This window comes from Nomascus leucogenys, chromosome 10 (assembly GCF_006542625.1).
Source record: "Nomascus leucogenys isolate Asia chromosome 10, Asia_NLE_v1, whole genome shotgun sequence".
NCBI classification, from domain to species: Eukaryota; Metazoa; Chordata; class Mammalia; order Primates; family Hylobatidae; genus Nomascus; species Nomascus leucogenys.
In genome coordinates, this window is record NC_044390.1 from 79,742,736 (window position 1) to 79,770,293 (window position 27,558).

The window sequence follows — 27,558 nt, forward strand, 5'->3', positions numbered from 1 at the left end:
CTGAAGTAAGCCGAGGTTGAACCACTGCAGTTCAGCCTGGGTGTCGGAGCTAGATCCTGTCTCAAGAAAAAAAAGAAAATCACTCTGCTTAAAATCCTTTAGTGGCTCCCGGTTGCAGATGTTGTGGATGCCTTGCTCACAGGTCCTGGGCACACATCATTTCTGGGCGTGTAGACCCCATGGCTTCCAACAGCAGCCCCTTTGACTCTTAGTCTGGGGGCTTTATCTGGCTATTTAAAGGGCAGGTTAGAAGTGCCAGGAGTAAACACTACTCCACCCCCAGCACCCCCCACCCCCAGTATTCCTCAACCAATGACTGATGGGAGCTGATGGATAAATATCCCAGATCTCTCATCCCTTGGTTGGAATTCCATTGAGTAGTGCTCTACAGGTCTCCCAAGACTCCTCGCTGGATTTGAGTCCCAGTTGTCCCAATGGTAAGCTGCTTAATAACGCATCCTGCATCTGCTTCCCTCCTTTCCCTTCCTCTCTAGTGCCTCCTGAAATCACTTCCCAAATAAACTACTTGCAGTAACATCTTTGACTCAGGGTCAGTGTCTGGGGAAACCCAAATGAGGACACTCACCATTGCATTCGAGATGATATCCAACCTTCTCATCATGGTCTATGAGTCAGGTATGACCTGGTTCCTGGCTGCTGCCTCCTTCAACATTCCAGTTGCACTGGGCTTTCATCTCCTCAGATACGTTGAGATTCTGTGGCCTCAGGGCCTTTCTCTGGGTTCTTCGGTCTTTCTGGAAGACTCTGTTCCTCTTTTCTGGTTTCATTGCACGGGCCATTTCCCCCAAAGAGCCTCCCTGCCCTCCTCAGCCCAAACTCAGTACCCTATGTGATCCCCTCTTCCAGCTCCCTGTTCCTTTTCTCCCTAGCATGTATCATCTTTTGTAATGATATATTTGTCTATGCATTCCTTCAATGCTTCCATTCCTTCCCAGATTGTAAATCTCTTTGAGGATGACAATATCTATCTTGTTCACTACTATATTTCCTGAGCCCGCCTCACAGAGGTGCCTGGTTTGGGGTTGTCACATCGTCCAGTTCCAGGGCTCATTCACATAGCATTCTTCATGAGTGGCGCCCCCTAGAGTTGTGTGATATGACAGCTCTGCTGCTGTGGTCAGAAACCAATCTGACTTGCTGTCATGTCAGTGCCTCCCCACGCATGTGGATTTTTTCCCTCCCAAAAGGCTCAGGAACCACGGAACGTAACCCTGATGAACCTGACTCCAATTAGGAGCTTGCACTTGGCTGGTGAGAATCCCCAGACAGCCCCGAGGGTGACTCCTCCCGCTCCTTGCAGAATCTGTAGCCTGGTGTTCATTGTGCTGGCTCAAGGGTCAGATCAGAGTGAGGAGTGCTTAGTAATTGCACTGAGCCAAAGACACTCACTTCCCAATTAGTCGGCATTTGAAGTTAGTTATTTGATGTGGGAAAAACCTCCACGCTGCCGAACTGCCTCTGAGCTGAAGCGAGAACATCTGTGAGAACACAGGCTCAGAACTCACAAAACAGACTGTCCCTTTTGCTATTAGCAATTTTCCCGGGCCCGGACACAGCTGGGCCAAAATGAACAATTAAAAATACCTTATCAAAGTATAATTTATATGCAATAACTCTATAAACAATAAACTTTATGGAGCTGTGATTTACATGCAACAATGCACCCAATTTAGGTCGACAGTTTGATGAATTTTGACAGATGTATACACCCGTGTAACTACCACCCCAATGAAGATATAGAACATTTCTGTCACCCCAAAAACTTTCCTCATTCCTCTTTGCCATCAATTACTATGTCCTCAACCGCAGACAACCACTGAACTGCCTTCTATTACTATAGATTTCTAGAGTTTCAGGCTGGGTGCGGTGGCTCACGCCTATAATACCAGCACTTTGGGAGGATGAGGCAGGTGGATCACTCGAGGTCAGGAGTTCAAGACCAGCCTGGCCAACATGGCAAAACCCCGTCTCTACTAAAAATACAAAAATTCACCGGGTATGGTGGCAGGCACCTGTAATCCCAGCTACTCCAGAGGCTGAGGCAGGAGAATCGCTTGAACTGGGGAGGTGGAGGTTGCAGTTAGCGGAGACTGTGCCACTGAACTCCAGCCTGGGTGACAGAGTGAGACTGTCTCAAAAAAAAAAAAATTCCTAGAGTTTCATATATGTGGATTCAAACCATGTATAATCTTTTGTGTCTGGCTTCTTTTGCTCAGCATAGTGTTTTTGAGATTCATTCATGTTATTTTTGTGTTTTAGTTCATTCCTTTTTAATTGCAAAATAGTATTCCAGTGTATGGATAGACCATAATTTGTTTATCTATGCACATATTGGTGGACATTTGGGTCACTTACAGTTTTTGGCTATTATGAATGAAGCTGCTGTGTGCAAGTCTTTGTGTGGGTATATGTTTTCCTGTCTCTTGGGTAAATGTCCAGGAGTGAAATTTCTGGGTCACGTGTTTAGTGTATGCTGAGCACTATAAGAAATTGTCAAACTCTTTTCCAAAGCTGGTCCATTTTGCATTCTCACCAGCAATGGATGAAAATTCCATTGCTCCATATCACAAACACCTGATATTGTCAGTCTTATTAATTTTAGCTATTCTGGTATGTGTGTAGTGGTATCTCATTGAGGTATTGAGGTTTCGTTTTGTTTTGTTTTTCTGTTTTTGCGATGGAGTTTCACTCTGTCTCCCAGGCTGGAGTGCAGTGGCGTGATCTTGTCTCATGCAACCTCCGCCCCCTGGGTTCAAGTAATTCTTCTGCCTCAGCCTCCCAAGCAGCTGAGATTACAGGCGCACACCACCAGGCCTGGCTAATTTTTGTATTTTCAGCAGAGACGGCCCGGTCTCATTGAGGTTTTAATTTGCATCTCTGTACTGATCAAGGATGTTGCATACAACCTGATGCAGTGGCTCACGCTTATAATCCCAGCACCTTGGGAGACTGAGGCGGGCAGATTGCTTGAGCTCAGCAGTTGGAGACCAGCCTGGGAAACATGGCAAAATCCTGTCTCTACAAAAAATTAAAAAGAAATTCAGCTGGGTGTGGTGGTGCACACCTGTGGTCTCAGCTACTTGGGAGGCTGGCGGGAGGATTGCTTGAGCCTGGGAAGTCAAGGCTGCAGTGAGTTGTATCATACCACTGCATTCCAGCCTGGGTGACAGGGTGAGATGCTGTCTCAAAAAAAAAAAAAATGTTGCACACTTTTTCATGTGCTCATTGGCCACTTATATATCTTCTCTTGTGAACTGTCTGTTCGAATATTTTGCCCACATTTTAATTGGGCTATTTGCTCATTATGGAATTATAAGATTATATATTCCAAAGGCAGTGGGTAGAGCTATTCAAAGTTCTCAGTGTGATGCCAGGGGTTCTTAGCCTCCTCTTGTTGCTGGGGTCTGGCCAGGATAACAGACTGGGACAAATGTAACTGAAGGCGGAGAAAGAGACATAAATTATTTTAGCATAAAACACTCAGGAGTCATCTAACCTCCTCAAACTTCAGTACTGAAGTTTTTGAATCTGAATCACCTGGAGGACTTGTTAAAATGCAGATTCCCTGAGGGCTCCACTCCCAGAGTTTCTGCATTAGTGGGTGATATGGTTTGGCTCTGTGTCACCACCCAAATCTCATGTCGAATTGCAATCCCCATGTGTCAGGGGAGGGACCTCGTGGGAGGTGACTGGATCTTGGGGGCGGTTTCCCCATGCTGTTCTTGTGATAGTGAGTGAGTTCTCATGAGATCTGATGGTTTAAAACTGTGTGGCAGGTCCTCGCTCTTTCTCTCCTGCCGCCATGTAAGATGCACTTTGCTTCCCCTTTGCCTTCTGCGATGATTGTAAGTTTCCTGAGGCCTCCTCAGCCATGTGGAACTATGAGTCCATTAAATCCTTATAAATCCCAGTCTTAGGGACTTCTTTATAGCAGTGTGAAAATGGACTAATACAGTAAGTATGGAGTGGGTTGTGAGAATCTGAATTTCTAGCCAGCTCCCAGGTGATGCCAATGCTACCAGTCTATAGACCATGCTTTTTCCAGGCATGGTGGCTCATGCCTGTAATCCCAGGGTTCTGGGAGGCCAAGGTGGGAGGATTGTTTGATGCCTGGAATTTGAGACCAGCCTGGGCAACACATTGAGACCTACCCTGAGCTCCACAAAAATTAGCCAGGCATGGTGGTACTTGCCTGTAGTTCCAATTACTCGAGAGGCTGAGGTGGGAGAATCGCTTGAGCCCAGGAAGTCAGGATTGTAGTGAGCAATCATGGCGCCACTGCACTCCTGCCTGGGCGACAGAGTAAGACCCTGTCTCCAAAATTAATTAAAAAAAAAATATAGAGAACACACTTTGAGTAACACCTTATAGATGCTCAAGCTTGAAGTCAGACCCTAGGGAGGACATCTTACTCCCCACTTGTCCATTTTATAATCTCCAAAGCGCCCCCTTCCTCCTCTGCCCACCCATCCATCTCACTCTGTAGAGCAGCTGGACAGAATTGAATGACTGACAACCCACATTGTCTCCCTGGAGAGGACCAAAGGAATCCAAGGGACCCAGGAAGAAAGAGAAAAGCAATCAAGCAAGACAAGTAAATACATCTACCAACTGCAAAAGGAGTGGGCACACAGGGTGCCCTAAAAGTCTAGAGCAGAGGCCATAAACTATCTGCATCTGTCTGGATATGTGTTTCATTTTGGACGGTGCCTCCACCGTGTTTAAAATTCTCTGGAATCAATTGTTAACATTTATAAACTTGGAGATTTTATCTAAAAAACCTGGCCGGGCATGGTGGCTCACGCCTGTAATCTCAGCACTTTGTGAGGCTGAGGCAGGAGGATCGTTTGAGCCCAGGAGTTTGAGACCAGCCTGAGCAACACAGTGAGGCAATCCCCTTCTCAAAAAAAAAAAAAAAAAAAAAAAAAAAATGTAGCCAGGTGTAATGGTGCATGTCCATAGTCCTGTCTACTTGGGAGGCTGTTGTGGGAGGATCGCTTGAGCCTGGGAGGTCAAGGCTGCAGTGAGCTATGATTGCATGGCTATACTCCAGCCTGGGAGACAGAGACCCTGTCTCATAAATAAATAGATAAATAAATAAATTGGATTTACACTTGAAAAAATTAGGAAATCCTGCCATACTTGTCCCCATTCATACTCTTCTCCCATAGTGACAGCTCTGTCTGGGTCCGGACTCTGAGTCTTTTTCCGTCTGCCTAGGGGTGGTCACTGCCCTCACGGTAGCTAGGCCCTGTGTACCTTGTCACCCTTGTTGGTTCCATTAATTCTGCCAACTGTGTAAATAGATAATTCATTCTCTTTCTTCAGCTTACCCTGTGCTATCTGCTTCCTTCCTTGGCTACTTATTATAGATCTTCAGGCATTAAGGGTATGATACTGATGTATGTTAGCTCTTCTGTCACAAAGATAATGCTATAATCCTCCATCTCTACCTCATCTTTCAGTCTCAGTTTTCTCATCCAAAAAAGTGAGAATGAAAATATCCACTGCTTGGAAGTTGGATTGAATATGTTGCTACCTGGCACATACAAATGTGAGTTTCTTTCCAACATCACATTTTGGTGAATAAAAATAGCCCTGGCAGAAATGTCTCAACAGGTTGCCCTAAGCCTAGTTTCTATTTTTTGCTTTCAAAGCCAGAATCATGTTAAGTTTTTCACTGTTTAGGATCATCATTGCCGTAATGATCTGTTATGGCCCTGTTTCTGGTAATAGTCATAAACAACAATATCTGCCACTTACTTGGGGTTACTATACACCAGGGACTTCCCACATACTGTCTTCTTAAAAATTTTATTCCGACCGGGTGTGGTGGGTCACGACTGTAATCCCAGCACTCTGGGAGGCCGAGGCGGGCGGATCACCTAAGGTCAGGAGTTCAAGACTAGCCTGGCCAACATGGTGAAACCCCATCTCTACTAAAAATACAAAAATTAGCTGGGCATGGTGGCAGGCACCTGTAATCCCAGATACTCAGGAGGCTGAGGCAGGAGAATGGCTTGAACCCAGGAGGCAGAGGTTGCAGCGAGCCAAGATTGCACCATTGCACTCCAGGCTGGGCAATAAGAGTGAAACTCTGTCTCAAAAAAAAAAAAATTCCTTATTTTTAGAGATGGGGGTCTTGCTATGTTGCCCAGGCTGATCTCAAACTCCTGGGCTCAAGCAATTCTCCTGTCTCTGCCTCCTGAGTTGTTGGGATTACAGGTATGAACCACTTCACCTGGCATCATGTATTACTTTATTGAAACCTCACAGTAACTGTAGGAGGTGAGTGCCATTATTTGTTTTTTTTTTTTATTTTTTAAGCTGGAGTCTCACTCTGTCACCTAGGCTGGAGTGCCATGGTGCGACCCCACTCACTGCTACCTCTACCTCCCAGGTTCAAGCGATTCTTGTGCCTCAGCTTCCTGAGTAGCTGGGATTACAGGCATGTGCCACCATGCCCGGCTAATTTTTGTATCTTTTTTTTTTTTTTTTTTTTTGAGACGGAGTCTTGCTCTTTCACCCAGGCCAGAGTGCAGTGGCGCGATCTCGGCTCACTGCAAGCTCCGCCTCCCGGGTTCACGCCATTCTCCTGCCTCAGCCTCCCGAGTAGCTGGGACTACAGGCGCCCGCCAACACGCCCGGCTAATTTTTTTTGTATTTTTAGTAGAGACGGGGTTTCACCGTGTTAGCCAGGATGGTCTCGATCTCCTGACCTCGTGATCCGCCCGCCTCGGCCTCCCAAAGTGCTGGGATTACAGGCGTGAGCCACTGCGCCCGGCCTAATTTTTGTATCTTTAGTAGCGATGGGGTTTCGCCATGTTGGCCAGGCTGGCCTTGAACTCCTGACCTCAGGTGATCCACCCGTCTCAGTCTCCCAAAGTGCTGGGATTACAGGTGTGAGCCACCACACCTGGTCATGAGTGCCATTATTAACTCCCTTTCCTAGACGAGGAAACAGGTGCTGGTATTAAACTGAGGCTCCAAGAGAGCTGTTTTCCCAGGGTCAAGGGGTAGAGCTAGGATTTGAATCCAGGCTGGTCTGACTTCAGAGCTTGATCTGAACTCCCCACACCATAGATGCCTAGTGAATTACTGCATATATATCTAATGTATCCTGTTCTATTTCAGACACCCATAATTCACCTTGTAGGGGGACTTTCTGAAAAGCCCTATGTCAGGTGCAGGCTGTATTAGTTTTCTCTTGCTGGCAACGCAGGTGTCCTCAGCAGAGAAACAGAAACATCATCAATTCCCCTTCTTCTCCACGTGTCTCAGGCTAAGCCAATCCAGTGCTTCCCATTCCACTAGCCACACTAATTGGCTCAGGAACGGGCATTAGATTAAAACTGGCCAATCAGAGTGAATTTCAGGAATGTTGGCAGAAGTCACCAGAAAAGAGGACTGCTCCCTTCTGAAGCTGGACTTGAACCTGAGAAAATGTGACCTGGGGCTGCCGGTGGCCAGCTTGTCCGCATTAGGTGGCAATATGCAGACAGAAGAGCCAAGCAGCAATGGAGGAAAATCAGGTACCTAAATTTAGCTCAACTGCTGCCTCATTCAGTTATACAGTTCAATAAGTTCTTTTCTTCTTCCCAGTTTAAAGTTTACTGTGTTGTGTTCACTCTCAGTTGAAAGGATCTTAACTGATACAGCAAGTCAAAGCCTTTTTAGGTAAAGCATTTGCCACTTGATCCTTGTGGTATGATTCTGGCCACATTATTGTCAAATCTCAGATGTAACAGCATTTCATCTGTAAATATTTCATATATATATATATATTTTCTGAGATGGAGCCTCACTCTGTCACCCAGGCTGGAGTGCAGTGGCACAATCTCACCTCCACCTTCTGGGTTCAGGCAATTCTCCTGCCTCAGCCTCCTTAATAGCTGGGACTACAGGCATGTGCCACCATGCCTGGCTAATTTTTGTATTTTCAGTAGAGATGGGGTTTTGCCATGTTGGCCAGGCTGGTCTTGAACTCCTGACCTCAAGTGATCTGCCTGCCTTGGCCTCCCAAAGTGCTGGGATTATAGGCGTGAGCCACCGTGGCTGGCCATATATCATATCTTTAAAAGGCAAAAATTATTTAAGAAAATATAACCAGAACAGCATTAAAAATTAAAAATTGGCTGGGCATAGTGACTCACACCTGTAATCCCATTGATTTGAGAGGCCAGTGTGGGAGAAACATTTGAGGCCAAGAGTCTGGGCAGCATGTCCAGACTCTACCTCTACAAAAAAAAAAGAAAAGAAAAGAAAAGAAAAAAATGAAACAAACAAAAAAAATAGCTTGGTGTAGTGGCACATACCTATAGTCCCAATTACTCAGGAGGCTGAGGTAGGAGGATTACTTGAGCCCAGGAGGTCAAGGCTGCAGTGAGCTATGATCTTGCCACTGCACTCCAGCCTGGGCAACAGAGTGAGATCTTGTCTCTAAATATACATAAGTAAAAATAAAATAAAAATCAACTATAATGTAGAATCATATTTATGACTAACTGTTGCAACCAAACTTTTCCAAAAATTTCCCATGAAAGGTGTAATTATGCTCGTTAAAAATTGCTCCTTAAAAACGGTTAGTGACTTTGTTGTTTGAATTTAAGATCTTTAAATACATTTTGGGAAATGAGACTCAGAGAGGCATCAAGAACCTATTAGCAGGAGTTGAGAGCAGCCTGTGAAACATGGCAAAACCCTGTCTCTACAAGTAATACAAAAATTAGCCAGGCCTGGTGGCTGCGAGTCTGTGGTCCCAGCTACTTGGGAGACTGAGACGGGAGGATGGCTTGAGCCTGGGAGGCCGAGGTTGCAGTGAGCCCAGATTGCACTACTGTACTCCAGCCTGGGCAACAGAGTAAAATCCTATCTCCAAAAACAAAATGAAACAAAACAAAACAAAAAAACAAACCTATTAGGAGTGGGAGTGTGAGCATATAGATGTGTGTGCACACATGCACACATTTCTTCTTATGTGTGTGTTTATGGAGCCAAAAGACTGCATAACCCTAATTGGAAATCTAACAATAAGGCCATTTTGATGCTGCAAGCAGCTGGTGAGAGGGAATTTACAAACTACAAAGAGTAAAATATAAATACAGAAGCTGAAGAAAAAAAAAGAGAAAGAGAAAGAACACCTACGGTTGCCAGTAACTAGGGATGGATGAAATAAGAAGCATTTTCAGTTTTAGTCAAACCTTTAGAATTTTTCGAAATGCTTAAATGAGAAAAATAAGGAGGTGGGGTGCGTGTGGGAGTGGGCACTGCCAAAGTTAGATGAAGATAAAATTTTAAATCTTGTTCAACAATCCCAACAAATTGGCATTCAAAGTGTGCTATTAATAAGAGTGTTCCTTTAAAAAAATGGTTTGGTGTAAACCCCTTTTTTTCCCTTTAGGCTTTCTTTTCCTTCCTTCCTTCCTTCCTTCCTTCCTCCCTCCCTCCCTCCCTCCCTTCCTTCTTTTTCTCTCTCTCTCCTTCCTTCCTCCCTCCTTCTCTCTCTCTCCCTCTCTCTCTCCCTCCCTCTCTCTCTCTCCCTCTCTCTCTCTCTCTCTCCCTCTCTCTCTCTCTCCCTCTCTCTCTCTCTCCCCCTCTCTCTCTCTCTCTCCTTCCTTCCTTCCTCCCTCCTTGTCTCTCTCTCTCTCCCTCTCTTTCTCTCTCCCTCTCTCTCTCTCTCCTTCCTTCCTTCCTCCCTCCTTCTCTCTCTCTCTCTCTCTCTTTTTGACAGGGTCTCACTCTGTTGGCCAGGCTGGAGTGCAGTAGAGAGATTTCCACTCACTGCAACATCTGTCTCCTAGGCTCAAGCGATCCTCCCACCTCAGCCTCCTGAGTAGGCAGGACCACAGGTGCATGCCAACACCCCCGGCTAACTTTTGTAATGTTTGTAGAAGTGGGATTTCGCAATGTTGCCCAGGCCAGTCTTGAGCTCCCAGACTCAGGTAATCTTCCCACCTTGGCCTCCCAAAGTGCTGGGATTACAAGTGTGAACCACCACCCCCTGGCCTCCCCTTTATACTTTCCTTTAACATGCAAAGGTACTTGGGTTACAAAGACTGTTCAACTTTTAGTTCCTTTGTTTATTAGCTGTGTGGCCATGGGGAGTTAACTAGACCTTTCTGAGCCTTAGCTTCCAGGCTAAGTTTTAAAATTTTTTTGTAGACATAGGGTCTCACTATGTTGCCCACGCTGGTTTTGAACTTCTGACCACGAGCAATCTTCCCGCCTTGGCCTCCCAAAGAGCTGTGATTAAAGGTGTGATCCACTATGCCTGGCCTGATCTCTGTTTTTAAGTATTGGCAATTAAGTCACATTTTTCTAGAATGAAACCAAACAGAATATATTCTGCAGGCCACATTTGGCCACAATCCTCTGGGTTACATCAGTTGCCTTAAAGAGGCAGAGAATGAGATGATTTCAGCCCTGGAAAGATGTTCTGCTCCATTTCATCCTTGGAATGGCTGTCACGCCAAATGCAGGTAGAAGATAATAACTAACATTATGGAGTGCCCACTGTGTGCCAGACACTGTCCCTAGCACTTTACATGAGCTAATTTGTTAATACTTCCAATAACTATTCATTTTAATTTGGGTCACAAATGAAAGTTTCATAAATGAGCTGAAAGTCCAGGTTAGGCACTGAGCTACTCATTGAAAACCCTGCACCTTGGGGTCAGCAGTTCCTTCAGAGACTAGATAAGGAGGGACTTTGGTTGGCTGACTCCCTGAAGCCCCCCTCTCCTCGATTTTCCTTTGAGGATCCTTAGAAGAGGGGACAAATGTTCCCAGTATAGGAACAGTAAGTGCAAATGCCCCAGGGGGCAACAGCCTCTGTGATTTGGGGAACAGCAAAATGAAAGAATGATTGAGGGGGAGGGAGGGGCATGTGAAGGGGTTCTGCCTGCACCCTTAGAAAAACCCAAGTGTAGAAGGGGTGGTGGAGGAGGGAGAGGGGTGGTGGAGGAGGGAGAGGGTGGTGGAGGAGGGAGAGGGGTGGTGGAGGAGGGAGAGGGGTGGTGGAGGAGGGAGAGGTGTGGGGAGGGAGGGGGCGGTGGGGGAGAGAGAGGTGTGGTGGGGGAGGGAGAGGTGTGGTGGGGGAGGGAGAGGTGTGGTGGAGGAGGGAGAGGTGTGGTGGGGGAGGGAGAGGGGTGATGGGGGAGGGAGAGGCGTGGTGGAAGAGGGAAAGGGGAGGAGGAGGAAGAAGAGGGGTGGTGGAGGTAGAAGACGGATGGGGTGGTGGAGGAGGGAGGGGGCGTGGGAGAGGGAGAGCGTAGTGGAGGTGGAGGAGGGAGGGGGTGGTAGTGGAGAAGAAAGAGGGGGTGATGGAGGAGACAGAAGAGGTGGTTGAGGAGGGAGGGGGTGGTGAAGGGAGGGGGCATGGAGGAGGCGGGAGGGAGGAAGAGGAAGAGGAGAGTGGGAGGTAGAGGAGGGAGAGGAGGTGGTGGAGGAGGAAGAGGGAGTAATGAAGGTGGAGCACGGAGAGGGGGTGGTGGAGGAGGGAGAGGGGATGGTGGAGGAGGGAGAGGGGGTGATGGAGGAGGGAGAGGGGGTGATGAAGGTGGAGGAGGGGGAGGGGGTAGGAAAGGGAGTGATGAAGGTGGAGGAGGGAGAAGGGGTGATGAAGGTGGGGGAGAGAGACGGGGTGGTGGAGGAGAGAGAAGGGGGTGGTGGAGGAGGGAGAAGGTGTGGAGGAGGGAGAAGGGGGTGGTGGAGGAGGGAGAGGGTGTGGTGGAGGAGGGAGAAGGGGGTGGTGGAGGAGGGAGAAGGGGGTGGTGGAGGAGGGAGAGGGTGTGGTGGAGGAGGCAGAAGGGGGTGGTGGAGGAGGGAGAAGGGGGTGGTGGAGGAGGGAGAGGGGGTGATGAAGATGGAGGAGGGAGTGGGGGTGATGAAGGTGGAGGAGGGAGAGGGGGTGGTGGAGGAGGGAGAGAGGGTGGGAGAGGGAGTGATGAAGATGGAGGATGGAGGGGGTGGTGGAGGAGGGAGAAGGGGTAATGAAGGTGGAGGAGGGAGAGGGGTGGTGAAGGTGGAGGAGGGAGAGGGAGGAAGAGGAGGGAGAGGGGCGATGGAGAAGGTAGGCGGGTGGTGGAGGAAGGCGGCAGTGGTGTTCCTAACCCTTGATCTTGGCTTGTTAACCCTTTCTGAGCTTCCCTTTAGTGGGGGGATGAGGATCGTGGGCTGTTTCCACATTTAAGGGCAGAGCTGAGTGAAGGGTGGTGTTGGTGCTCGAGGGTCACGCGCGGGTGGCTTTGCCGCGGTGGTGGCAGCGGTGGCAGAGGCGACACCGCTGGAGGCGGCGGAGGGACGGGCCCACCAACGCTGCAGGCCGGTAAGGCGGGCGGGGGCTGCGGGCCATCAGGTCCTGCCCTCCCGAGCTGCAGCACGCACTGGCTGGCGTTCGTGGGGGGTCCCGTGGGGGCGCGGCCGGGACGCTGGACGCTGCCTCCCGGAATGGGGCTGCTGGAATGGGAGGATGCGCTAGAACCGGGGGTGGGGCGACGAGGGACTTGGGGGCGGGGAGACGGCGCAGGACCCACGCTATCCTTTGGGATTTTGAGGGGCAGGTCCGGCAAGGCCCCCCAACGTGGCTGCTCCTGCGAGTCTCCGAGAGGGGAACAGGTGGTCGCGGGGTGGCTGCCGCGAAGGTAGCTCCTCTCTGGTAGCCACGGGGTGTCGATGTGCACTTTTACCCAGGCTCGATGTGTGCCTCTCCTGGAGCCGGCTGGGACCCTGCGTCAGGCTTTGGTCAAGGATCTTTCGAAGGGATAGGAAGACGGGAAACTCAGAAAGTGCTGAAATCTGGGCACTAGAGAGACAGTGTGTCTGATTTTTACCCGCATCCTCACTCCCACTCCAGGTCATAGCACGTTCCCTGGATCAAGGTTTCCATAGTTAATCAGAGGGCGTCTCCGCCCCACACCCCAACCCCATCCTGACAATATATCCTTTTGATTTCACCTCCTAAACCAGGTGTTGCAAACTCAGATGCACACAGGGCCAGGCAGATGCACAATGGGCCCAACTCTTACCTGGTTTCAACTACGCACCAGGCGCTGTCTGGAGTTGTTCATTCATTGAATCCTCACCACGCTCCCTGAACTTGCTACCTGTGATGACCCTGATTTTACAGATAGGGAAACAGGTAGGCAAGGTGAAAGTAACTTACCCAAGATCACATGAGTAGCAAGTGCCAAGTCAGGATGGGACTCCAGGCAGGCGGCTCCAGAGTCCTGGCTCTTAACCACGCTGCTGTGCTGAGCAGTTGAGCTGTGGGGGTCACCAGGAGCCCCACCAGGGAGACTTACAGCTGCCAGGCAGGATTGCAGACCCTGTGTGGCCAGACTGTCCAATTTCTTGTCTCAGCCTCCTGAGTAGCTGGGACTACAGGCATGCACCACCATGCCTGGCTAATTTTTGTATATTTTAGTAGAGATGGGGTTTCACCATGTTGGCCAGGCTGGTCTCAAACTTCTGACCTCAGGTGATCCACCCGCCTCGGCCTCCCAAAGTGCTGGTATTACAAGCTTGAGCCACTTCACCCGGCCTTAATTTTTGTATTTTTAGTAGAGATGGGGTCTTGCCATGATGACCAGGCTGGTCTCAAACTCCTGACCTCCGGTTATCTGCCTGCCTTGGCCTCCCAAAGTGCTGGGATTACAGGCATGAGTCACTGCACCCAGCCCTAAGTTCTTATTTTCACACCCCTGAAGCTCAGATCCGGCCCCACATAATTTGGTGGAGAGAAGAATTTGGGTGGAGGGAAGAATTTTCTTTTGGAAGGTGTGGCTATACAATAAAAATGACAGTGTTCACACTGGTCTTACTCTTGTCAGGGCCCTGGGACCCTGAGCTATTCCCTCTTATAAAACTTTTTTTTTAAATTATTGTATTTTTTTTTCAATAGAAATGTTCTTTTTTTTTTTTTTTTTTTGAGATAGAATCTCTCTCTGTCACCCAGGCTGGAGTGCAGTCGCATGAAAATGGCTCATTGCAGTCTTGACCTCCCGGGCTCAAGCTATCCTTCTGCCTCAGCCTCCTGGGAAGCTAGTAACACAGGAAAGGGATTCTGATCCAGATCCCAAGAGAGGGTCCTTGGATCTCATGCAAAACAAAATTTGGGGCGAGTCCACAGAGTAAAGTGAAAGCAAGTTTTTTAAGAAAATAAAGGAATAAAAAATGGCTACTCCATAGGCAGAGCAGCAGCATGGGCTGCACAGCTGCTTATACTTATTGTTACATCTTGGTTATATGGTAAACGAGGGGCAGATTATTCATGAATTTTCCACGAAAGGGGTAGGCAATTTCCAGAACTGAGGGTTCCTCCCCTTTTTAGACCAAGTAGGGTAACTTCCTGATGTTGCCATGGTATTTGTAACTGTCATGCTGCCGGTGAGTGTGTCTCTTAGCATGCTAATGCATTGTAATTAGCGTATAATAAGCCGTGAGGATGATCAGAGGTCACTTTGGTCGCCATCTTGGTTTTGGTGGGTTTTGGCTGGCTTCTTTACCGTACGCTGTTTCATCAGCAAAATCTTTGTGACCTGTATCTTGTGCCGACCTCCTATCTCATCCTGTGACTTAGAATGCCTAACCTCCTGGGAATGCAGCTCAGTAGGTCTCAGCCTTATTTTACCCAGCCCCTATTCAAGATGGAGTTGCTCTGATTCAAATGCTTCTGACACCATCATGCCCAGCTATTTTTTTTTTTTTTTTTTGTAGAGATGGGGCCTCACTTTGTTAGGCAGGCTGGTCTTGAACTCCTGGGCTTAAGCAATCCTCTCGCCTTGACCTTCCAAAGTGCTAAAATTACAGGTGTGAGCCACTGTGCCTGGCCTAGTCTTCAAGTTTTTTGGGAGCTGTGGCTCTGTCTTCCTCATTCTTGTATCCCCACATGTCACACATACTGCATTTCACATAATGATATTCAGGAAGTACTGAATCAAATGTAATTAACTCAAGTAAAGTAGAGATTCAGTCTCTTAGACACCCGCCTCAGGCAAGAAATCTCTCTTCCCCTCTGAGTTGTAATGGAAGTCACTGTTCTCAAGCTTGTAGGATAAAGAGCAGCACAGACTCTGACATAGGACACCTTTGTTTTCCTCGCTGCCACCCCTGAATTCAAAGTCATTTTGTCCCTATGTGGGTGTCAAGCGGCTAGGAAAATGATCCCAGCATGAGACAGTTTCAAACAGTGCAGCTTTTTATTATGCAAAGGTAACAGGGTTTCTGGCAGCATGACCCCAGCAATAGTGGCTGTCTGTGACTGTTACCTCAGAGCCTGGGAAGAAAACAAGCTTTTAAGAGTATGAGTCAATCAAAGGGTGCTACTGACTTCACCTTTTGCTAGGGGGCCAGAATCCAGCAACTAATAATGAGTCTTCAAAAAGCAACAAAACAAAACAAAAAACTTCCTAAGAAACCAACCCAAAACAAAACAACAAAAACAGAATGGAGAGAAATCTGGGAAAATCCTACAGAGGATTGTAAATCTTTGGGAGGTAGAATGGCCAGAACTAGATTTCTGTCATTTTGGTTCTACCTGAACCAAAACATGGCCCAAGAAGGACTCAGTGATGTGCCCTACGAACTTCATTAGGGATTGATGGGTTCAATAAGCTCCTATTGCAAAAATGTGAACATAGCAACCACTTACATTTTAGTCTGAACTAGCCACTTTCTGACAGCTAGGAGTTGCAAAGTCAACTGCCTACAGGGTCCGAGCATGAAATGTCAACAACTGAAGCAGGCAGAGCCAGAAAATACAAGAATATAGTGAGTCGGGAACACATGCTCCATCTACAGGAGCAGCAGCAACTCAGCTCTGGGCAATATTACCATGAAAAATTACAGGTTCTATGTTACTGTATGTTTTGGGAAGTTGGAAATCTAGATTTTTTTACATGAAATCTTCCAATTAAAAAATGTAAAAAAATTTATTATTTTACTAGTTCTTCCTCTTTCTTCATCATAGGTTTCTCTGAAAATCTGATTAAAGTTATCGTGCCTGGGAAACTACAGCACATACTTTTTTTGTATACAATTTCAAGAGATTCATAGACAGCCTCCCCCAATCCCATGGCATCTTTTATACTTTCCAAGAGTGGATCTGATTGGTTGGATTTACCACTGTCAAATAGGTCGCACTTCCATTGGGCAGAGTTTCATTTGTGGTCTCCCCCTCATGTCCTGATTGGCTGCTTTTGGCTTGAGCACCGATTCTGAGTCCCATAGCGACCACAGTGGCAGAGCTGTCTTCACCCAAAGCACGGCTCAAACAGACCTTTCAGAACAAAGTATCCCAGGGATTACTTTTCTCAGAATTAATCTGTGGGCACCCGTATCATTTGAACTTCATGAACTGCCCTCCAGAATGCCTCCTCCCTCACCTTCTCTCCCCAAATTTTCACCATTTGGAAAACTCCTCTTGCTCCTTTTCATCTTTCCTCTTGTATTAAACAAAAATTCTGGTAAAGCCATTATGTTTAATTTTTATGATCTTGTTTAAAAGATTAGCTGTATTGCATCAAAGTCATACAAGTACATAGTTTAAAAGTCAGATTATAACATATTTATAACAAAATATTAGTTTCTGTTCCTCTGTTCCTGGTCCATCCCTAGAGATGACTACTGCCAACTCCCTTAGCTGTTTCTTTTCTGTCTTCTTTTTAATTTTTTTGGAGACAGGGTTTCACTCTGTCACCCAGGCTCTAGTGCAGTGGTGTGATCATGGCTCACTGCAGCCTTGACCTCTTGGGCTCAAGCCATCCTCCTGCCTCAGCCTCCTGAGTAGCTGGGACCACAGGTGTGCACCACCATAACTGGTCAAGTTGTTTCTTATGTCATTCCCCCATCTTCATATTTCTAATCTCGATTTTGACATATTTCCAGTTATTTCATTCACTCTCTCACCGACTCATTAATTAGCTGATGAAGTAAACACATATACAAGAAGCCTCTACTATAGGCTAAGGGCTGTCTAGGGTGCTATGGATAGAGAGAGGAACAAAAACAGATACAGTGTCTATTTCTATCTCTTTCTCTCTCTGTCAGTTTGTCTTCCTGTCTGTCTCTCATTCACTATTTTTATCTCTTTGCCTCTTTGTCTCAATCATTTTGTCTCTGTTCTCTGCCTCTCTCTCCACGTCTCTCTGGATTTAACATAAAAAACTTTCTTTCTTTTTATCTCTGTCTTTCTGTATCTCCCCACCCCCTGTCTTTCCCATCTCCCATGCCCTTCTTAAAAGGGCATGACTATAAAAGCGTGCTCTCCAGGTGAGGCCATTTTTAACCAAGGACTTAGCAGACACTTTTGTCTTGTCTTTTTTTTTTTTTTTTTTTTTCTGAGATGGAGTCTCACAATGTCACCCAGGCTGGAGTGCAGTGGTGCAATCTCGGCTCACTGCAAGCTCCGCCTCCCGGGTTTGCGCCATTCTCCTGCCTCAGCCTCCCGAGTAGCTGGGACCACTGGTGCCCGCCACCATGCCCGGCTATTTTTTTTTTTTTTTTTTTTGTATTTTTAGTAGAGATGGGGTTTCACCTTTTTAGCCAGGATGGTCTCGATCTCCTGACCTCGTGATCTGCCCACCTCGGCCTCCCAAAGTGCTGGGATTACAGGCGTAAGCCACCGTGCCTGGCCTGTCTTGTCTTTTGTATACGGTATTTGAGGGCGGGGACGAGTTGGGGAAGTTAGCTGGTTTGCACTTTAATGTAGTTTAGTCAAGATAGTCTTTTTATGAACCAATTTGTGCAGATTGGTTTGCAAGATGTGACTAAAATATCAAATCCCTACACTGTCAAAGCACTAATGGATTGGGAAGGTAAATTACAGAAGAGTGTTTTCCTGTAGGAATTACACTGACATTCAAAATTAAATTTTCTTGATACCGAGTCCACTGCATTCCACACTGGCTTTGCGGGGAACATTTAAATCCAAGTTCTTGGTGAGTACTCTAATAGACAAGAACTGTGGTAATTAAATTAGAAGGCAAAAATTGTTCCTTGGTTACTTCCTGCAAGTTTTCTTACCTTGGGAGAATATTAGTGAGGAAGAATGTTTAGCAGAGTTGTATTAGTCTGTTCTCATGCTGCTAATAAAGACATACCTGAGACTGGGTAATTTATAGAGGAAAGAGATTTAATTGACTCATGGTTCCACATGACTGGGGAGGCCTCACAATCACGGTGGAAGAGCAAGGGACGTCTTACATGGTGGCAGGCCAGAGAGAAAGCATGTGCAAGGGAACTCCCCTTTATAAAACCATCAGACCTCATGAAGCTTATTCACTATCATGAGAAAAGCATGGGAAGGACCTGCCCCTATGATTCAATTACCTCCCACTGGGTCCCTCCCATGACGTGGGAATTATGGGAGCCATAATTTAAGATTTGGATGGGGACACAGCCAAACCATATTAAGAGTCTTGACAAAATTAAGATTATTCAGCCTTTATGGAAATGAGCAGGTCCACAAATGACTCAAAATATTTGGGGGGAAAAGAAGTAGGTATCTTGGGAAGTGTTTTAGGATTTTCCTTCTCTCCCTCCTGCTCTCCCTTCCTGCCTTCTTTCCCTCTTTCTTTCCCATTTCCCTTTCTGTTTAGTTTTCCTTCCCTCTATACTATGCCTGGGTTAGTAATCTGTTGTGCTTGAACCAAAGCTGAACTGATACTGAAGACACACGTGTTCAGTCCCACTTTTGCTGCTCACCAGCTACGTGACCCTGTGAAAGTTATTCAACTTCTCTGGGCTTATTTTCTTTCTCCATTGAATAAGACGTTTTGGACCAGATGACCTCTAATGTTTTTCGCAGATCTAAGATTCCTTGACACACCTACCAACAAACGTTTCAATTTTAATATTTTTTTTCTTGTTATGAAGAGGGCAAACTCATTAAACAATTTGGAAAAAATCAAAAAAGGATAAGTGAAAACTATCCACAATTCCATCATCCGAAGAACCAATGTGAACACTTCGGGGCAATTTTCTTTGTCTTTTTTTGATATATAATTTCACACATCATGATTGTTTATATTGTGCACGACAGTTTTGTATCCTTTTTTTATTTCCTCCTAAGCATGTCTCTGTGTCTTGCCTGTCTTCATGAACATTATGATGATGATGATTTTTTAGAGACAGGGTCTCACTCTGTTACCCAGGCTGGAGTGCACTGGTGCAATTGTAGCTCACTGCAGCCTCCAACTCCTGGGCTTGAGCAATTCTCCCACGTCGGCCTGCCAAAGTGATGGGATTACAGGCATGAGCCACCATGCCTGGCCATGAAAAACATTTTTTTTTTTTTTTGAGATAGGGTCTCCCTCTGTTGCCCAGGCTGAAGTGCAGTGTCGTGATCATAGCTCACTGCAGCCTTGACCTCCTGGACTTAAGCAATCCTTCTACCTCAGCCTCCCAAGTAGTTGGGACTACAGGCAAGCACCACCATGTCCAGCTAGCTTTTATTATTATTATTTTTTTTAGTATTTTTTGTAGAGATGGGGTTTCACTATGTTGCCCGGGCTGGTCTTGAACTCTTGGGCTGAAGTGATCCACCTGCCTCGGCTTCCCAAAGTGCTGGGATTACAGGTGTGAGCCTGGCCACGAACAACATTTTTAATGTGTATGTAATATTTCATTGAGTGGCCATGTCTGGATTTACATAACCACTCTCTGGTTGGCAGACATTTTTGTTGATGCCAGCTTTTCTCTTATGGCTATTTGTGATGCATATCTTTGTTCATGAATATTTCTCCATCTTTTTATTTTCCTTGAGTTTATGGCTCTTTCAATGGTTCTATTTGTGTTTCCTGGCAAACATGGATAAATGCCCCAGAAACTTGCTGGGTGGGTGGCTTCGTGAATTTTCCCTGGAATTAAAACTTACTTTGCCTCCCATAACTGAATTGACTGTATGTCAGAGGGAGGAGAGTGGCTGGGAGGTAACTCTGACTTTCAAGCTTTATTAAGTACTCACTTGCCTGCAGCCTCACTTCTTTTAGGTATGACCTAATTTTCATTGAGTTTTTTTGTCTGCGTGGCTAATAATGACATTATCATCAATGACAATAATAACAGCTACTGTTTTAAGAGTTTGTTCAATAGTGCCAGGTATTGTCCACTGTCTCATTCCATCCTTACAACAGCCCCTCTGAAGTCACTATTTTCAACATTTTGCAGTTGAGGAAACTGAGGCACAGAAAAGTTGAGTTCTTTTCTCAAGGTCAGATAGGGAATAGGATTTGCGCCAAGTTTCTCTTTATCCAAGAGTTTGACCTCTGAAGCACTATATTCCTCTCCTTGCCCCCATATTCGCCCTCCTAGAAACATCTGTATTTAAAAAAAAAATAGAAGAAAAGGAGGAGATTGATAAAGGGATGGAAGGAAGAAGGAACCATCCTTTGCATTTCCCTAATGTCTAGCGGCAGCTCTGCATTAAGAGCCAGGAGACTTGGGTTCCTCTTCCAGCCTTACTATTCAATTGCTGTGTGGCCTTGAGCAAACTACATCCCATATCCATGCCTCAGTTTATAATCTACAAAATTAAAGGGCTGGCCGTGTGCGGTGGCTCAGGCCTGTAACCCCAGCACGTTGGGAGGCCTAGGCGGGCGGATCACTTGAGGTCAGCAGTTCGAGACCAGCCTGACCAACATGGTGAAACCCCATCTTTACTAAAAATACAAAAATTAGCCAGGTGGTTGTGGCAGATGCCTGTAGTCCCAACTACTCGTGAGGCCAAGTCAGGAGAATTGCTTGAGCCTAGGAGGTGGAGGTCGCAGTGAGCTGATATCGTGCCATTGCACTCCTGCCTGAGTGACAGAGTGAGACCCTGTCTCAAAAAAATAAATAAATACATAAGTTAAAGGGCTAAATTATAGAGTCTTTATGGACTCTGAGGCTCTTAAAATTCTCTGATTGACCCTAGGTTGGTGGGAGGGGACTCAGAAGCAATTATGGCTGCAGAAAACTGGGAAACCAAGGTTCAAAGAAGTCTGCAGCATCACAAAAACTATCAGGCCCTGTTGGGTCTTTCACATGTAAATATCTGAGACTTTGTATTTTGGGGTCTCTTCGGGAATAGATTTAATGAAGGTTGAACACAAAAGGAGAATAGAGTTAAGAATATCTGGACACCACAGGGAACCTAAGAGCAGGAGCAAGGGAACCAGATGTTTCTGTTCATATCTACACTCCTGGCAACATCATGCCCCTCACTCTGACACCGTTCTCTATGCTCCAGGGCCCCGGAAGTTGCTGGGTTTTCAGATATTTGAGCGTGAACTAACACCTCCCGCCTCAATCTAGGAGAAAGAATCTGATTGGTCCAGCCAGGGTCACATGGTCTACTTCTGATCCAATTAACTGTCAGGCTGGGGGTGTGGTCCAAACACAGGGGCCGCCTCTGGAGGAGTGGGGACCTCAGGCGTCATTCCTGGGTGTGATGGCTCAGAAGTCCAGGGACAGAATTGCTCCATGGGGGCACACCCTTGATGGTCTCACAGTGCGGCAAGAGCTCCTGCAGTTGTTGTTAAGGATGGAACTTTAAATTACTTACTTCCGCTTTATGTGAAGTGGCTTTCCCGGGAAGGAATGAACAAAACTGAGAACGCCAAGGGGAGCCAATTATTGTTTGTTTGAGGCTTTGAAGTATGCACGTGTGCAGAGGGACAGTGTATTAGTCAGGGTTCTCTAGAGGGACAGGATTAATAGGATAGATGTATATATAAAGGAAGTTTATTGAGGAGTATTGACTCACACTATCACAAGGTGAAGTCCCACGATAGGCTGTCTGCAAGCTGAGAAGCAAGAAAGCCAGTCTGAGTCCCAAAACCTCAAAAGTAGGGAAGCTCACAGTGCAGCCTTCAGTCAGGGGTCAAAGGCCCAAGAGCCCCTGGCAAACCACTAGTGTAGGTCCAGGAGTCGGAAAGCGCTGAAGAACTTGGAGTCCGATGTTCAAAGGCAGGAAGCATCTAGCAGGGGAGAAAGATGCAGGCCGGAAGACTCAGCCAGTGTAGTCCTTCCACTTTCCTCTGCCTGCTTTTATCGAAGCCGCCAGCAGTTGATTAGGTGGTGCTCACCCAGATTGAGGGTGGGTCTGCCTCTCCTAGTTCACTGACACAAATGTTAATCTCCATTGGCAACACCCTCACAGATACACCCAGGAACAATACTTTGCATCCTTCAATCCAATCAAGTTGATTATAGTCAGTTTCAGTCAAGTTTTCTCTGATGATTTCCCACATAGTGATATTCACTAAGGGAGACTTCCCAGTTGAAAACCTGGATGGCCTCATCACTGCACATTGAGTCCCGTTTCTTGAAAAGGTTACGCTGGGCGTGGTGGCTCACACCTGTAATCCAGCACTTTGGGAGTTTGAGACAGGTGTATCACTAGAGGTCAGGAGTTCGAGACCAGCCTGGCCAACATGGTGAAACCCCGTCTCTACTAAAAATACAAAAATTAGCCGGGCGTGGTGGTGTGTGCCTGTAGTTCCAGCTACTCGGGAGGCTGAGGCAGGAGAATCGCTTGGACTCGGGGGGCAGAGTTTGCAGTGAGCCGAGATCCTGTGCCACTGCACTCCAGCCTGGGCGACAGAGTGAAACTCTGTCTCAAAGAAGAAAAAAGTTGGTTAAAATGGCCAGGCAGTGCACTTGTGTGCCAAAAGGAATGTTCTAGAGAATCAACACACCTCAAATCCTGATGTTGAGATTCAATAAGGACCAAGAGCCCTCTAGATAAGTAGAACTCAAACTTTAAATTGTTTAGGAACTACCCAGGGTGCTTGTTGATATGCAGATTCTTGGATCCCCCAGAAATTCTGTGGGACCAAGGAGGTGGAGGTGTGGATTGGGGATTTTTAGCAAGTGCCTCAAGGTAAGTCTGATGCTGGTAGTCTCATCCATATGATTACTTTTCATATGTAAAAAGAAAAAAATCCGTGAAATTCTTCCCCAGTGAAATCTGATGTGTCATATAAAGGTTGAGCTGCTTCAGGTGATGTAGCAGGTGAGGAGCTCAGAGTTCTCCCCATTCTACCCTGTGCTGTGCCCTCCACGCTTGTATTAATAAAACCACTATTTATTTATTAGCTGCTGGAGGTATTGGGGACAAAGTAATGAATAAAATAAACCAAATTCCAGTTCTCATGGGACTCTTCTACCTGCACGGAAGGCAGGCAATACACAAATTAGCTAATAAGTAACTTGCAGGTTGTGCTAAGTGCTGTGAAGGCAAATATAGCCGTGGTGAGGGGACAGAAATACAGGAAGGGGGATGTCAGGCCATCTGAAAAGGCATTTGAGTAAGGACCTGGATGCAGTGAGGGAGTAAGGCATGAGATTTGTGAGGAAAATGTTCCAGGAAGAAGGCATGGCAAGGGTGAAGGCTATGAGGCTGGAATAAGCTAAGAGTATTACAAGAAGATCAAGCAGGGGAATGAAGCTAGAGGGAGTGTGCAGACAGGGGGGTAGGGGCCAGGTCACTTGCAGCCTTGCCTATGACTTTGCACAGGCCCTGTGCATAGTAGGGTGTTTGTATTTCATTTTAGGAATGATGGAAACCATGTCCTCATGTAATCTTCCCAACAATCTTATGAAGAAGGTCCTACTATTTATGGCCATTTTACAGTTAGGGAAACTGAGGCATAGAGAGATGAAGACATTCACAACTTCTAAGTGGGAATATGAGGATTTGGACCTCAGGGGAACTTCAGAGGCTACTGTTCACTACCACACATACCATCTCCTATATATCTCAGGAGTTGAGCATCAAATTCTACATGGTAGATCCCTTATGGAGCTGCAGTAGGGTATAGTGTGAAGTTATTTTGGCCACTTGCTAGTTGTCTCTTCTTGGGTTAGGAATTTACATTTCTGAGCTATGTAAAATGAGAAGGCTACTTTCCCATCTAATTCATTTTATTGGGTTTTGATGAAGAAGAATACATGTGCTTTATAAACTATAAAATGCAATATAAGTATTGCGAATCATCTCCACTGAGTTTGATTTAACCCTTGTTTCCTTTGAGAAAGACAAAAGTCCCTTCTGATTTGTGGAAATTTGGAACCTCATTGAGTCAACTCTTGGGTCACAGGGAAATCACACTGAAATTATGAAATATTTAGAGAAAGGTAATAAAAATATGTATCAGTTTCTTTAGGATATAGCTAGTGCAGTGTGCAAAGGCAAATCCATAGTCAATACAGTTCTTCTGAGAGTGAAAGTATGACATAATGATGACAATCATGAGCTCTGGAATCAGACTTGGATTGAAATCTGAATTTCGTCACTTCCCAGCTATGTGATCTTGGATAATTGCTTAACCTCTCTGGGTCTTAGAGTTAGTCCAGTTTTATTATCTGGGAAGTGGCAATGGTAGTAACCTACCTGATAGGGTTTTGTGCTGGCTGTTCCCTCTGCTTGGAACGTTTGTCTTGTGTGGTTGGCTCTCTTATTTCATTCAGGTTTTTGTACAGCATCACAGCCCCTTATGCTTTATTTTTCTTTATCTCATTTATGACTTCCTGACCTTATATTTTGTATTTATTTTTTGTTTGTTTCCTTCTATAGAGGTCATCTATGTGAGATTAGAGAATTTGTCTTGGTCATTGCTGAACCTCTGGGAACTAGAGCAGTGTTTGGCACATGGAAAGTTTATGGTGCATCTGTTGAATGAATGAGTGGGTGCATGGGGGGCTGAGCAGAAGGCTAAGACAATGGATAAAAGCGCTTAGCAGAGCTCCTCGTTCACTGTGAGCCCTCGGTGAATGTTGGAGGTTTGTTCTTGGCTTCGACTCCTTCTTACAAGGTGAACTCTTCAAAAATCTAGATTATAATCTTCTTGAAGGAAAGAAAGTGCCTTTCACAGTTCTGTGTTTCCTGCTCATGCTAGGCACATCGAGGTGGCTGAGTGAATGCTTTCATTGAGAGAACTGAGGTATATGGAATTGAGATTAGTGCCTCTATAATGTCTATCGTTCCTTTTATTGCTGGGCACAATTAAGTTGCTCGAGAAATATTTGTTAAGCAAATGAACGAACAAAAACAATCCTTTTATGCATACCATTAAATGGAGTGGACTGTGGAAATGTAGATGTATTAGTCTGTTCTCATGCTGCTAATAATAATAAAGACACACCTGAGGCTGGGCACGGTGGCTCAAGCCTGTAATCCCAGTACTTTGGGAGGCCGGGGCGGGCGGATCACGAGGTCAGGAGATCAAGACCATCCTTGCTAACACGGTGAAACCCTGTCTCTACTAAAAATACAAAAAATTAGCCAGGCATGGTGGCGGGCGCCTGTAGTCCCAGCTACTCGGGAGGCTGAGGCAGGAGAATGGCGTGAACCCGGGAGGCGGAGCTTGCAGTGAGCCGAGATCGCACTCCAGCCTGGGGGACAGAGACAGACTCCGTCTCAAAAAAAAAAAAAAAAAAAAAAAAAAAACACACCTGAGACTGGGTAATTTATAAAGGAAAGGAGATTTAATGAACTCACAGTTCTATATAGCTGGAGAGGCCTCCCAATCATGGCGGAAGGTGAAAGAGGAGCAAAGGCATGTCTTACATGATGACAGGCAAGAAAGTGCATGCAGGGGAGCAACTGCCATATATGAAACCATCAGATCTTGTGAGACTTATTCACTATCATGAAAACAGCATGGGAAAAAACCTGCTCTCATGATTCAATTATCTCCCATGGGGTCCCTCCCACAACATGTGGGGATTATGGGAGCTACAATTCAAGATGACATTTGGGTGGAGACACAGCCAAATCATATCAATATATAAACTCAAATTCAAAGAGACGCTCAATGCCTGGGTGCATTATTTAGATCCTGCGAGCCCTCCTGCCTCGCTCTTTCTCTGTCTCCACCGCATTCTCAGCAGCTGCACTTTGTCTTCTCCAAGGCCAGTTAAGCCCGTTTTCTGGGGGTGTGGGGCCTGTGGGTGTAGAACTGAACCCAGATCCCACTCTGCCCTTACCAAGAAGCCAGTGGACATAGGAGGCAGATGGTAACCTGGCAATTAGACCACAGTGTGACATGTGGAGCAGCACAGGGGTACCAGGAACATTCTAAAGGGGCTGTAATTCAGCTGGGGGAATCTGGAAGACTACTTGGAGGTACAGACACCTAAAGTGAAATCTGAAGGTTGGACAGTGATTAAATTGGGGGAGGAGAAAGGAGTGGGATTCTTGGGGGAAGCAGGGAGAGTGTTCCAGGCAGGAGGAACAGCATATGCAAAGGCCTTGAGGCAGGAGAAACACAGGGTTTCTGGTATGGATGAAGGAAGAAGACCAGGCTGGTAGAGGGGGCGATTAGTAGAATTATTGAGAGATGAGGCTAGAGGGGGAAGTGGGGGCCAACCCAGGAGGGTTGGTACACCCAAAGCTCCTGCCCAGGCCTCACTGCTCACTGGCCCACCTTATTCCTGCCTCTCAACTTTGTTCTCAGGCTTCCTCTTATAAACTGTGCTTTCTCTCCTCCTTAGGGCTAATCAAATTCCTGGTGACTTCAGCCCATTTAACTCCCCATCCCTAGTTATCTGTCCTCAACTCTGCTCCTGCAACAAATAAAAACAACCCTTAATCTCTCAGTTCCAACCACCACGGCCTCCTTGCTGTTCCTCGAACATCTCTAAGAACATGCCCTGCCTCAGGACCTTTGCATTGGCTGTTCCCTCAGCCTGGAATTCTCTTCCCTGGGAGATTCGCCTGGCTCTCCCATTTCCTCCAGGTCTTAACATACTTGACACCTCCCCTGACCAACCTGTTTAACATTACACCTCCTCTCACTTTCTAGCCATCTCTGGCTTGCTTTATTTCTTTTTAATCACAGCAATGAATACTTTATAAATCCATTTGTTCATTTGTCTCTTGTCTGTCTCCCCTGCCCCCTGCACCATTTGCTCCATGAGGGCAGGGACCTTGTCTGTATCCCTGGTAAGTGGAACACAGAAGATGCATAATAAATATTTGTGGAATGAAAAAATAGTAAATTGTGGTGGCTCATGCCTGTAATCCCAGCACTTTGAGAAGCTGAGGTGGGCAGATCACTTGAGGTCAGGAGTTCAAGACCAGCTTGGCCAACGCAGTGAAATTCTATCTCTACTAAAAATATAAAAATTAGCTGGGCGTGATAGTGCACACCCGTAATCACAGCTATTTGGGAGGCCGAGGCAGGAGGATCGCTTGAACCCAGGATGGGGAGGTTGCAGTGAGCTGAGATCATGCCACTGTACTCCAGCCTGGGTGACAGAGCAAGACTCCATCTCAAAAAAAAAAAAAAAAAAAAAGTAAAAGAAAATAATAATGGGGCCAGGCTCTGGACCGCTTGCATCATAGACTTTAACTGATTTCATTTACATGACACTGATTTCTTCATCTATGATTTTCACCCATTAGTACTGAGAAAACAGGCTCAGAGAGGACAACGGATTTGCCTAGGGTCACAGAGCCAGTGAGTGGCACAGCTGGAGTGGCACTTCAGTGTGGCTGTTTCCACTGAGCTCTTGCAGCCACCAGCCTCGGAGACCACCCTGCTGAATGAGGAT

The 27,558-nt window shown here is 46.4% G+C and overlaps 1 protein-coding gene across 1 annotated transcript in view; it reads left to right on the forward strand.

Annotated features, from left to right (window-relative positions):
* Nucleotides 1–12,123: 12,123 nt before the first annotated feature.
* RPH3A (rabphilin 3A) overlaps nucleotides 12,124–27,558 on the forward strand; it is a 322,955-nt gene continuing 307,520 nt past the window's right edge. The window contains exon 1 of the mRNA XM_030821441.1: nucleotides 12,124–12,346. The gene's annotated coding sequence lies outside the window, so the exon portion shown is untranslated. The remainder of the gene's footprint in view (nucleotides 12,347–27,558) is intronic.